Source organism: Vicugna pacos, chromosome 6 (genome assembly GCF_048564905.1).
Source record: "Vicugna pacos chromosome 6, VicPac4, whole genome shotgun sequence".
In the NCBI taxonomy this organism is placed as follows: Eukaryota; Metazoa; Chordata; class Mammalia; order Artiodactyla; family Camelidae; genus Vicugna; species Vicugna pacos.
This window is the reverse complement of record NC_132992.1, coordinates 46,162,849-46,174,864: the sequence shown is the minus strand read 5'-3', so window position 1 is coordinate 46,174,864 and position 12,016 is coordinate 46,162,849. Positions and strand designations below refer to the sequence as shown.

The 12,016-nt window shown below is 34.7% G+C and overlaps 1 long non-coding RNA gene across 3 annotated transcripts in view; it reads left to right on the top strand.

Annotated features, from left to right (window-relative positions):
* The window catches only part of LOC140696901 (uncharacterized), a 133,692-nt gene that overhangs the window by 99,936 nt on the left and 21,740 nt on the right, over positions 1 to 12,016 (top strand). For all 3 annotated transcript variants that reach the window (XR_012073551.1, XR_012073549.1, XR_012073550.1), the window contains one exon: positions 10,480 to 10,551. This is a non-coding gene — a long non-coding RNA (uncharacterized lncRNA). The remainder of the gene's footprint in view (positions 1 to 10,479; positions 10,552 to 12,016) is intronic.

Sequence of the window (12,016 nt, the reverse complement as noted above, 5' to 3'; positions counted from 1 at the left end):
CACAAATTAGGAACAGTTATAAGACAGTATAGCTGAAGTATAGACAGGAAAGAAGAGATAATGATGGGAAAAATTCAGAAGGGAAGAAAGGGAAAGATAGTGTCATAACAATATGTTTATAGCTTAATCTCTATGCATTAAGACAACAGTGAAAGGTTTAAAGCAAGGGACTTTTATGATGAAATATTTTCAACTATTTAAAGAAAGGAGTTTGCATGATAAAATATTTTTCGTTATTTAACATAGTAACTTCGTGTTGAGTGTGCTAAAGATTATACTGCACAAATGCAATCAGTAACCTTAATATCTTGCTGTCTGACTTCCAATTTTCTCCTCAAAGTTGATTAGGAACATTTTTTTAAAAAAACAACCCTGCAAGCTATTATTGTGAGGACTTCTGAGTAGTAATTTGATGGAAACTCTATGGTTGTTTCTTATACATGTATAATTATGGCCAATTATGTTTTAATGAGTATTTATAGAGATTTTGAAACATTGAACTGGATGCTAAGTGTACACTTTGTAGGTGAGGAAATTTAGAGTCAGAGGCGTTGAGAAAGTTTTCTAAAATCAAATGGCCAGTAACAGCTAGAACTAAAAATGAGGATTCTCACTTTCTGGCTCTCAATTTGTATTTGTAATTCCTAAATTAAAGTTCACCTTAGTACAGAGAGAATGACTTTAACTACAGTGTGATTCCACTTTTACCAAAATCTTTTCATTTGAATCAATAGGTAGTATCTACCAAGAAGGACTGCTTGTATTTTTGTGACAGTACTCCTCTGGGTTTGCTTTTTTCAATTAAAAAAAAAAAAATTAGCATACATTTACCTTTGCTACCAGTGTCTGCTTATTAATTGTAATAGCCATCTCTCTAGAATGTTCAAAGAATTTTATATGCTCTGATAATTTTTGAACATTCTAATTTGATTGTGTTTTAACAAACGGGTATAAAATACTGGGATAGGAAGATGAATTTATTCTTTGTCTTTGTTGTATTTGGATATCCTTATCATGCTATTTTTTGGAAATGAGATAAATATGTAATGCATGCTCATTGTAACAACTATGACACACACACAGTTTGAAAAAAAATGAAGATAAACTCATTATTCCGTTCCTCAGATTTTACCATTCTTAACAAATCATAGGAGTTCTTTTCAGAATGTAGTATATACATGATATATAGGAAAAATGCTTTGTAGCCAAAATAATCAATCAGACAATGTCCCGAATAGGGCAGGAACTAGGGAAATCTATTAGGCTTTTGTCTTTGGTCACTTTTCAGGTGACCTGGCTCCCTTTCCACCCTTTTGTATGTTTTGTCCAAAATTCAGATTTCTTGATAAGCGAATCTAATAAGCATAGCTTAGGCTGTGGTGTCATCCTTGTGGCCAGGACATCAGGATGACAAGAGCGCCCCACCGAAGCACAGGGATAGGTCAGGGCACAAGCCGAGGCAGGGATTGGTTACAGGCAGATTAAAACCAGCTTCCCACTCAGTCACACGTGTGCTTGGTGCACGTGGGTATGCACAGCTACCTCACACATACACCCTCCACTTAATACTTGTTGATGTGTCCTTTTCATGACTGAAAAAGAGATACTGCACTTTGGAAACTTAAATAATGTTAAACCTATTTGGCAGTGAATTTTATAACACCTGATTTATTTACTTTTTTAAACATATTTCTGACTGCTAAGAAAACTGACTTAAAAACTCACAAATTTTCATGTATAAAGTCCAACGTATAATTCCACTTGACAAACAATTATTGAACCACTACCATGCACAAGGACCTGCTACTTCAGGCAACAAAGGACAGTTAAAATCCAGAGCATAGCCTTTACGCACTTACTGGCAATTGAGGGGATAATGTTTAAGTATGCACATCATTGTGATAAGATATTATGCTTTTCAATTATTACTTTTAAATTGTCTTTGGTATGGCTGATTTTACCAAGCTTTGAGGAGTGAGTGATCATTTTGCTGCAGAGATAAAATGTTTAATATTGTATATGACACACTTACTAAAATATCTTCAGCCACTCTGTCATTTTCTCTGGCCTTCCCTTCTCTTCCTCTCTCTAAGCAGTTAGGTTAAACACACACTAAGTGACCACAACAACAAAGCCACAACAAGAAAGTAAGAAGTCCTTCTAAATTACTTATGAAACCAATTCACTTCTCACCAATTTCTTTCAGAACTTGGCTTCTTCCAGTATATCTAAGGACTTACAATATATTTTGGCAAGAATAGTGTATACACTGGGATCTGTAAACTTCTCTTTAACTCATGAGTATAGAAATAGAAACTAAGAAGGCAAAACAATATCAATACTTAAATAATAATTTTTAAATTTTGTGTAAAAATTGCTGAATAGTTTGGAAACTTTGCTTGCACTTTCTGAAGTCCAAGTCAGTTGTATAAACATTTGAAAATAATGCACAAGGCCCGGTATAGATTTTTTTCCCCCTACATTAACCCAGTTACTCAGAATGATTCAAGTGAATTGAATGCATATAATAAATACAGTCAAGTGTGCAATCAGAATGATAAAAAGTAAAGCAGGCAGATTCTGTGAAGTAGCCAGTTTGTAGATTTGTTATTGTTGTTGTTGTTAAGAGGTGAAACGGAATGGATTTAACAATTCTGCAGGAGTCCTATATTTTGGTGTCAGGCACTAGAATGGCTAGTCATCAGTGTGACATTGCTGTACTGTTTATAAATTTCTGTGTGCATATGTGTGTTATCCAGGATTTTTATCTTCCTTGAGAATCTTGAGGGTAGGAAAGATGATTAACAAGGTGGAATTTGACATTTCTGGGTAAACTAATCAAAAACATATAAGAGCAGTGCAAGGCCCACAAAAATCCTCAACCTGTATTCTGATTTATCATTATGATAAAATTTAACATTATGCTGGACTTCAGAATTGTTAATGCATTCAAAGGCAAGCAATCCAGGGATCAGTGTAGCTTTTTATATTCTTGAGGATAAGAGGATAACTATCTATTAAGATGTTATTAATGATCCCTTTATTTTATTATTAAATTTTAAATAAATTATTATTTATTTTTATTATTATTTTATTTATTATTATTAATTCAATTCCATTCAATTCCCTGCCAATAGTGACACTAAGGGAAGGAGGGTATGAAAAGATATATCTATCTCTTCTGTAGTATTAATGACTGAAAATAAAGTTATTTGTAATATTTATTTAATTCATTTTAAGAAAGGAAATAATTTCACATGTTCTTGTGAAGTACCTATGGATACATGCTTTTTTTCCTTAGCTTTCTTGTCAGTTGGCTAAATAGTAAGTTCTGACAATTCAGACAAACAAGCAGTGTAACATATAATTTATGATAATCATGTGAAAGACCGCCAGAAGCTTCCACCTTCCTTCTGATTCACACACACACACACACACACACATTGTTATTAATGTGTTTATATAAGAAGTAATTATATTTTGATTATTTTGTATACATATGTTTATATAAAAGGCTTTATAGTTATACGTATGCTACAGAGTATAATATATGTATACATGTGTGCCTGTATCTCTATTTTTATTTCCTTATGAGAAAATAAAAGCACTAATAAATAGGGTTCAACTATTTAAAATAAAGTTTTCATTTCTATTTTAGCAAGAATTTGTGTATCAATTTTTTAAAACTTCTTTAATCAGTATTTTTCATCATTAGTTATATTTTGCTTTGACATAGATATAGAACGTAGAGAAAGTTTATTTCCTCTAAAGTATTTTGCAAGCTTAAGGAGGCATGAGAAAAAATTTTGCTTAAGTCAAAAGTTTACCTTTATTTTGAACAAGGTGGTCTATCTTAATGAAGACAAAGTACCTCTAACCCTGTAATCAGTTTGCCTAGGAGGATTGAATTTCATGCTTATAATTACTCCTTTATGAGGAATGTCTGTGTGTGCACACATGTGTATCTGTGTGGATCTTATGAAACAAATTGAATGTTATTTAATATATATGTATGAATATGCATACATACAAACACATGCAGACTTCTTCTAATTATCTAACAAATTCATACTTGGCATTTATATTCTTATTTAGTCATGTTTGGTGCTTCCACGCATTTATTTTATTAGAATGCAATGAGTTTCTATATGTCAGCTATATATGCTTGTTAATTTCAGGCAACCCTGAGGCTGGCAGAGAAGGGCAAAAAAGTAAAAAAGGAATGCAATAAAAAAAAGGGCATTATCTCTCTGGAATATTGGGAGGGCTAGAGAAACATGCTTTAAGCTAGATTTCTAGGAATCATGCCTTAATCTACTTTGCATAACCGGCACAAGGTCAGTTCCTTTGCCACTGCCACTGTGAATGCAGTAGCCAGGAAGCTCCAGCAGTGTCTATGATTCCTGCCACGAACATAGTCTTCAACAGCGGCTCCTGCCACAAGCAACAGAGCAACTCTGCATCATGAATGCAACCTTGCAAGCACTGATGCCTCCGGAATTGGAATGCTTCTGTTTCTACCTTCCTTCTGCACTGTTCCTGTTTCTTCATATCGCTCAAGGGCATCACCTGATAGTGCCCAAGCTGAAGAGAAGCCTGGAGATATGTTCTAGTTTTTACTTTGGGTTGATAAGGTGGAAAATTTCCCAAACTGTAGAAAGATGTTCAAAATGTACTAGGAGTGAGACAAATGAATGATACTGTTTTACTCTGTTCAGATAAGTACATGCTCACTGTAGGCTGGAAAATCACTCAGCCCTCTGTCATGTGATGGAAAAATTCTTGTTCAAGATCACCTTCTGTATTCATTGGGATGCAGACCACATACTCAATGACACCATAATGTAGATGAAATAGTATAAAACAAAACAACAGTAACAACTTGAGCACAAATTTACTGTTAGTATGACTTTGTTAATTTTGTGCAGCTGTCTGTAAAGTCCTAGAAGAGATGAATGAACTGAAAGCAGCATTAACCTGACTGCCAGGGGAGATACCAAGGAGTAAAATCAGTTTTGTGAAGAGAGGTGCTCTATGCTTACAGCCTGAAATAAAACTTGTCTGAGAATTCCCTCGCTCAGAGCCTTGCCAGGTTGAAATAGCTACATGTTTCTGTACATACTGATTTGGTTAGAAGTAGAAATTGTGAAGTGGCAGCTTTAACAATATATATAATTGAATCCCCAACTTTTCTTAGTGCTATCCATTAAGGTTGTGTAGCCACATGAAATGGCAGAGTGAAACCACAAAACTATTGTTTATAGTGGATAAGTGAAATGGTGTGATGAAGGCAGTAGCCATTAACCTACAGGCTAACCTAGACAGGCTGAACACAGAGCCCAGTAAATGAAATAGTGTAAGCTTCAGATTTAAAGACTGTGTTGATGTAAGATCCTGGCTATGTTTAGAGACACATACATGATTCAAGCTAATAGGTTATCTTTGAAAGTTTTGAGGGAGCTCTTTTGCCAGTATGGACCCTCAGGTACAGATTGCAGCAGCATGTGATTGTTCAATCCCTAAAGCAATTTGTAAGACCCCAATTTTCACCAACTCAAAATAGGTATGTCTATGCAGCCTCTGCCAGGAGGGTATCATTCCTCGTGATTCACTCAGAAGTGACAATGAGTTGTAATGCATAAGATTCTTCCAAAAGCAAAACCAGGGCTTTCATATTGGCTAAAAGAGCAGATTTTTCTCACATTCACATCAACTAACATTGATTTGTGCTACAGATGAGTGATTACTTCAGGGTATCCCCTTGACTGTTTTGGAATAAAGGCGGTGTTTCTTCTTCCTTTGGTATCGCTGTATACTGTGTGCTAGCTGAAGGTAATTTTTTTTAGATTACAGGTTATCTGATCCTAAGAAACAACATTCACATATGATGGATTCCAGTCTGTAACAAAGAACATACAGGTTAGAGCAACATACAGGTTATTTGACACATTTGGCTTTGTTCTCTCTTGACTTCCACACACACTAAAGCCTCATCCTTCTTTACTGGGTCTTTTAATGGGTTCTTCTTATGTGTTTGTTTGCTTGTTTTTTGTTTTGGCTGGATTTGGGGGTGAGGGGAATATTTCCATACATCCTGTGTCCTGACAGCTTGCATGTAGCTTTTCACAAACTCAAGCCCTCTACTCTGTTGCAATAGCTTATTTTAGGCAGCCTCTCTCTCACCATCATGAAGTGCCTAGAATAAACTACAGAATACCAAAAAAAAAAAGGTGAAACATAAGCATGATTTAGAGATGAAAACACATAAAGAAAAAAACAAAGATGAAATGTGCATATGATTACTATTTTTGAAGGAAGAAAAAAAGAGCCAAAATATATTGAGTATCTGTTAGAAAAAATCCTACATTTATAATAAAGAAACAATTTGAAATTGAAAAGAAATATTGTGCAAAAAAAGTAGAAATAATTGAAAAGATAAATTTAATTTTGATTAAATTATTAAATTCAAGGAAAGACAGAATCTTAAGATTTATCCAGAAATAATAGCAGATCATTTCCAAAGAAATAAAGCTTGCCCAAACTTTGATTAGATGCCAGTGAATATTAGAACAAGATCTAAGAAATGCTACAGAAAAGCTTATGAAGCTTTTAATGTTTACTCAGTCAAGGTGGTTTTCAGTGGTAAAAGTAAAAAAGAAAGCTCCAAAAATGAGAAGAAGAATTGAAACCTTTCTGAAAATCTGTTTGAACATTTAATTCTTCCCTACTCACAAAATGGAGAAGTAGTATATTAAAAAGGAGAAATAGGTAAGCATGAGCAGTATCAAAAAGGGCTTCCTTTAATTTGTTCCTTCTGTCTTTAGGTCTTTCCTTTTTCCTTCTCCTTCCCCCATCCCCTCTTCCTCCTCCTCCTCCTCTATGGGAGTTGGTTGTGTTTTGCCCTAACCTTGTCAGTGACTGTTGGTTTTGTTTTGTTTGCACTCCCATCTCTGTTTTCTCTCCTCTGCTGTGTTCCTGGGGGCAGAGCCTCCAACAGTCTCCCAGACTCTTATTTCTTGCTGCTTTGGCTGGATCAGGTAGGTGGGAAGTACTGACAGCAATCAGAGGATGGGAGAGACCAATCAGAATGTTTCTTTTCAACTCCCTACTTCAGTGCCTCTGAGCAGTATCTTAGTTGCATTCCTGAGGACCACAACTCCAGGCTGACACCTCCGTCCTACCACCTAGGTGCAGCTCTTACTGACGTTGGTGATGCTTTCTTCCCTAGCCCCTTCAGCTGTGGGAGTAAGAACTTGCCCATTGCTGGTTCCGTGTACTCTATCATCCATGGTTTGTTCTTTAATCCTAGCTTCTAGGTAGCCTTTGTATTAAAATCTTTTAATTTGAATCAATGGAGTTAAATTGTTTTTCTTGCCAGGACCTTGACTGACATATTGTTTTTAGTAACTAGAGAAATTTCTTAATAAAATGAATAAATTTGAATATTAACAGATCATACTGAAGACCTAGTTGTTTGCTGTTCATGAATCTGTAGTGATTTCATAATGCATACATGATTTCAGCATGGTTACTATCATTAATAGAAAATGTAAATGCTTCAAATTGGAGATCCATAGGGAAATTAGCTAACCTCTACTCAAGAGCTTAAATAGTTCTACTATTTTATTTTTACAAAAGTAAGTTCTGATATTCTAGAATCAGGAGATCCAAATGCAAACAAGACCTCAATGACATATTATCTAATGAACAATTAGAGGCTAGGAAGAAATTTCACTTGAAAAATGACAAACATGATTTTTATTAGATTATTCAAATTTCCTGTGCATAAGGGATTATCCCCATTGGGGGACACTCAGGTCCAATTTTAAGGTGAATGGAATCTCTCTTTTTGGATCCCTTTCCATCGATAACATTCTGTAGAATAAATCAGTTTAAATAGCACTTGAAGGGCAGACTCAGGAAAGCCACAGAGGTGTCTGGGGGTGCATCAGAATTGCTGATATAGCAAATCCAGAGATGATTAAAAGGATCCATCCAACACCCTTGTTACTATATTAGTGGAATTTATGGGATGTTTGGTGCATAATTTCTGCATGACCATTGCAGCAAAACTGATGCCTCTTTCTCCACCTCTGATCTACTCCTTAAATCCCTGCTTTGGCGTCAGTGGAAGAAATTCTCATCTTCAAACCCTCCACTTCTTCTATTTCATTCCCCTCATTCCTCTCCAACCAGAGAAAAAAAGCCAGACAAAAAGAGATCTATAAGTTATACCTGGTTTTGATGTCTGATATTAGGTGAAAGCAAAAAAAAAAAAAAAAAAGTGCAGTAAACTTTTAAAATTGTCAAAATGGATCCAAAATTTTTATGTTTCCTCAGAAGTGACCCTGAGAAAGAGTTTTAAATAATATTGAATTGTTTAATGTTAGAAAATAGGTTGACACAACACTGTAAAATGATTATGAATCAATAAAAATGTAAATAAATAAATAAATAAATAAATAAATAAAACAAAAAAAAAGAAAAAAAAAGAAAATAGGTTATGATTTGTGTTAAGATTTTTTAAATACTGGAATTTCACTATCCCTAGGAATCAGAATTAATTGGAATTAACTTTAAACTTAATTTATAATCATTTTTTAAAATAAATCATCCAGTGGTATTGAAGGAAAAACAGTTATGATAGGGCCAACCATTCAACACACATAACTTACTTATGAAAAATACTCTTTATAGCTTATGCAAAAGTTGATCTGCAGTTATGCCAACATATAATATAACTTATTCTAGAATAGAAATTTCATTAAAATATTGCTAAACATTTTCTACATATAATTTCATATCTGTAGTGTTGTGTAACTCTAATGAGAATTGACTTAAGTTCAGAAAATTGCATTTTAGCATTCGTTTTGATTGTTGTCTCACCATAGCTTGATTTATTTTGTAATTATTCCTTAACTGAAATGAGTACATGATGAACATACCAGGGAATTACTAAATACCCAAAGGTATGCTATTTTTTTAATAAGAAATTGCAGTATGAAAACATGTAAACTAAATTTCAAAGTGATTTTATTTATTCCCGTAAACTCATTTTTTTGATGAAACGTGCCTTGGGGCAATATTACAAGGAAGATGTGAGGGAAGATTTACTATAAATAGCCTTGTAAATGTAAGTATCTTTGTGGAAATCATAATACTTTAGTGAAGAGAGCTGTGAGTTGATTGCAGGGAGAGACAGTGTAGTACACAGGCATATAGATTTGGTATTAATTATATTATTTCTGAACTAGTGATGATTTAAAATTGGATATTTTACTATTGGAAAATAGGCTAGAATAATAAAAATAGTATTAGCTCAAAGCACAGATATTATTTGGATGTTACTGTGATTCAGATATTCAAAAGGTAATTTCAATGTATGTAAAATGTAAAGATTATATGGATATTTCTATTACAGAATAATACTTATTTTCCTTTTTTTTATTTCTTTTACATGATAGCTTGAACTAAACTAATAGGCTAGTGATGGATTATAACTTTTTTGAAATGTTATATATACCATTATCGGTTATTTAATTTTCTAGAAATGGTACCTTTGATTGTTTAAATTATATGAAAACCACTTCAGAAACCAATTTTAATAGAATAATCAGCATCACTGAAAAAATAATTGATATCTTCTTTTTAAACAAGATAGAAAAATAAATTTATATCACTTCAATAACACAAAACTAGTAGGAAAATAAGATTTTAACAACATAGAATTATTAGGTTTTTTCATTTTCTATATTCTTTTAATCTACTTTTCTGTCCATATAAATACATCCCATCTTTATTATGCTCAGAACACTAACCTAAAAAAAATATATATATATATATTGATTGAGCTTCATTAAGTGAAATATTTTTGGAGACTGATTGCAAAGTCCATCCAGAAACACAGTGATATATGGCCATTAAGCCTTTTGGGGTATGGTATTTTTAAATACATTATATGAATATGAGGACAGACAGCTGATTTTTATATGACAGACTACTTAAATTTTGGAGGAACTGACTCCATTTTTTCCCCTGGAATTTGTTCTTTAATTAATTTACCAAATTTCTTCCCAAGAATACCGTCCCCAAAAGGAAAAGATACCCTCTCTTGTAAAAGAGTATAATACCTGTAAAAAAAAAAATTAATAATGGAAACCTCAATTAAATAGAGTCAGGAGACCAGAAGGGATAGTTCTCAAGCTGTATGATGATAGCTAATCTCAACAGGAAAAAGAGATTCCTCCTTTTTTCCTGGCAAGATCTCAGCCAATGAGAGACTGTCACAACTCAGCCAACAAAAACTCATAGGCTCGTTGTTTACCATAGCCCTCCCAATTTCCTTTCCCCTTTATAAAAGAGTTCTCTCATTTTAGCTGAGTACGTGCATGTAGCTCACCATGGTTGCAGATCTCAAATTGCTGATTACAAATAAACCCATTTTTGCTGAAAAATCAATGGGCAATCTCTTTGTTTTAGGTCAACATTTTGGTGGCTGATATGGGGATCCAGAGAAGACCCTTCACAGCTCTGAGGCTGGTGAGCAAACAGGTAAGGAACCCATTAAGCCCATTGTTGCTCACTGCTTTTCTTGCTGACCCCAGGGTTTGAGGGTAAATCTTTCTCCTGGATCCCAGCTTCTACCCTCTTTTCAATTTAAAAAACCCTCCAGGTTTTATTCAAGATCTATTTTAAGAATTCGTCCTTTCTGGTCAAGGCTGTTTTCGGTGTGTACATACACTTTTGACACTTCAGGGTGATTTTAAAATCAGGCTGTCTCAACTAAAACTGGCTAGCCTCTGGACCATTCATTTTGGAATAGGGGCTGCTTTACAGGGACTGTACTGAGCAGATTCTGGTTTGGCTTCTCCAGGATCAGATTACTCCCTTCGAGCTGGCTGGTATTAGACCTGCAGGTTATTTGGCTGTGTAGGCTATTTGAGCTATCTAGTCTGTTTGAAAATTATTTTCTTACTCTAGAGAAAAGCCTCTGAGCAATGGCATCCCAGTTATCTCAATAGTTTAAGGGCACTCCCTTCTCGCTACAGAAACCCTGGCCAATTTTATGTTAGAAAACCACAGTCCTTCCTCATGTACATTTCCAAATGGACCAACCTAACCAAAGGCAATTTAGAGCATCAAAGGTCATTATGGGGAAGTTTTAAAATCCCCCAGCTTACTTTACCATAGCTCTAAAATTTCCAAAATGGAATGGAATGCCTATTTTCATTGGCTCCCAACTGTTATTAGAAGCCTAAAACTGTCTCTATAAAATATGACTTTAAGATTAACTGATGCAAAGAAAAGATTAAATAAAGATAAAATGGACTTCCAGAACCTCATGTTCTTCTTCCTTGGCTCCTTTGTCTCAAGTTCTGCCTCAGGCACCATCTTGTCTTTCTCCCTCAGCTCTTCATGCGGAGGCCTCTACTTCCTCCTTCCTTTCTATACCACCTCTGTCTCCTCTGTACCCTCAGTTCCCCCACACTAATTCTCTCCCTGAACTTCCCTTTTTCTCTGAACCTCTCCCCATTCCATTATCCTCAGAAATTATCAGAATCTATCCCTTAAAGCATCTAAGGATCCAAATGCTAAACCCTTAATTCTTATATTCCCTGGACTAAAGCTAAACTGAGCCATCAACAAAGATTTTCCCATAGTAACCAAAAAGCCTCACAAAATTTGCTGAGGAATTAATACAGTCTTTCAAACTTACCAACCTTCCTCTGATTTGTACCAGCCAGTCATATGCTTGCTGGTAAAACCCAGGCCCAGCATTGGATGAAAATTGCTAATTGGGGAAATTCCTGAAAGGTTTCTGGAATAACAACTGGGAAACAAGCCTATTAATTTATTACATGATTGGGCTCGGGTAATTGCTAGGCATCTTCATCAGTCAATTCTTAGGGCCATTCCAAAGCCTGTGCATTGAAACAAAATTCAGACTTGAACACAATAATCTGATGAATGATTTATGACTGTTACAATTTGTTAGGTAGTTAGGTAGGTGGAGGGG